The 1,967-nt window shown below is 39.8% G+C and overlaps 1 pseudogene; it reads left to right on the forward strand.

Moving 5' to 3' along the window:
* Positions 1-1,637: 1,637 nt before the first annotated feature.
* Positions 1,638-1,755, forward strand: LOC124799646 (annotated as a pseudogene).
* The last annotated feature ends 212 nt before the right edge of the window (positions 1,756-1,967 follow it).

The raw sequence follows: 1,967 nt of genomic DNA on the forward strand, positions 1-1,967 counted from the left end.
GTCTTTAATGTCAGTTGCTACTGCTGATTTGTTACATTTATCAAGCCTGTAGCAGTCTAAATGTTCTTTGAATCGGGTTCTGAAATTTCTGCCTGTTTGGCCGGTATAATATTTACTGCATATAAATATAATGAGAAGCCAATTCCAATAGTAAAACTGAATCACGGAACAGCTGACAACTTTGGGAGCTATCCCATATACTGTTCTCACTATAATACCTGCTATATTATTGCAAATAATGAGTTTTTTACTGAAATTTTACTCAGCAACTGGCCTTTTTCCTGGTAGCCTTGCGAGATTACAGTATGTTTTTCACATTCATAGTGCTATGCTGTCCGTTGATGTTTTTTATCATGTGGTTCTCCTGTATGATATGTCTTTTACATATCGCGCGTTGCCAGTTAGCTGTATAAGGCAGCTTCCCTGTCTTACTATTTTTAACTTAAGTCCGCTGTTATTTATAGTTTTAATATTACTTCGGCTTAGGCACCATCTTCTTAGATTTCATTCTTGAATTGTGGCCAGTTACATAGATTTGCCTCACACTTACAACATGTTTCCAGTTAACGATATAATACCTCTCCTGTATTTCTACTTCATGACGTTGTTACATTTATAATTCACGTAGCTGCAGAGATAAGCTTTAAGATTTATGGTCAAAAAGTCTTTGCGCATGTCTACACTCTGTGTTGCTCACGGTGACGTTTTTGAACGACGTATTGTCATTGTCTTGGTATTTATGAATGTAAGTCACTGCAGCTAATGTATATATACAATGCATATTCACTGCTTTTTCACATTTTGAACAGAATGTTATCTTATAGGCATCAACATCATTTGTACTACATTGTTAAATGGAGTTGCCAAAATATTCACTTTTACTATTACAACTGGCTCCCCATTACAGATTTTGGTCAGCTTTTATTCAATGTTTTTATATCCTACTTGATTTTACAAAATTGTCTTATGCTACTTTTCTTCCATTGTTTACAGATCTGAAAATGCTTGCACATACCAACCGAAACTAGTTATTGTACTTTAATTGTAACTGGAAATTTATGGTGTAGGTATTAAAAGTTTTTTACCTTCAAAAATTTTTATTACAATGTCAGGCTTCACAAAGGTTACAGATTTAATCGCGTTTTCTTCCAACTATGCACAATAAGTAAGATTTTTATATTTGTTAACCTCCCTGGTATTGGAATTTTAGTGACCAGCAATGTAAAGAGAACAGAATGTCAACAAATAATTGCCAGAGTTTTCCCGGGTGTAAACAACAGCTCTGGTAATGGGCCCACCACGCTCCTCGTCCTAGTGTCACGGCGAAGAAAGCATGTACTCCAGCCACAGCCAGCGCAAAGCACCGGTCACCGGCTTGTGCCACATACAGAGACTGTAGATAGAAACATTGGGCCAGGTGCTAAATATGCACCAACCTAAACGCCATACTGTCTATAAATTACTAAGTCATCTGAAAGCATTCCAGTGCCTCTTTGGCCTATATATGACCTTAACACTCTCATCTTTGATACCATTCCCATAGTCAGTGATGATAGTATTTTTGGTTTCTTTTTCAGTACGAGAAGTAAACTAGCGCACACCCAGGTGAAAAAACTCGTGGGATACCCCCTAATTAGGGCTACGGCCTTGCCACAGTGGATACACCGGTTCCAGTCAGATCACCGAAGTTAAGCGCTGTCGGGCGTGGCCGGCACTTGGTTGGGTGACCATCCAGGTTGCCATGTGCTGTTGCCGTTTTTCGGGGTGCACTCAGCCTCGTGATGCAAATTGATGAGCTACTCGACCGAATAGTAGCGGCTCCGGTCAAAGAAAACCATCGTAACGACTGGGAGAGCCACTTTTGGCCTGAAGATGGAGTGCATACCTCCTAATTAAGTATTGGGCCTCCTTTTGCTTGGTGCACTGCAGCAGCCTGACCTGTCATGGCCTCAACAAGTCGTTGCAAT

The sequence above is a fragment of the Schistocerca piceifrons genome, chromosome 5 (assembly GCF_021461385.2).
Source record: "Schistocerca piceifrons isolate TAMUIC-IGC-003096 chromosome 5, iqSchPice1.1, whole genome shotgun sequence".
Classification (NCBI taxonomy): domain Eukaryota; kingdom Metazoa; phylum Arthropoda; class Insecta; order Orthoptera; family Acrididae; genus Schistocerca; species Schistocerca piceifrons.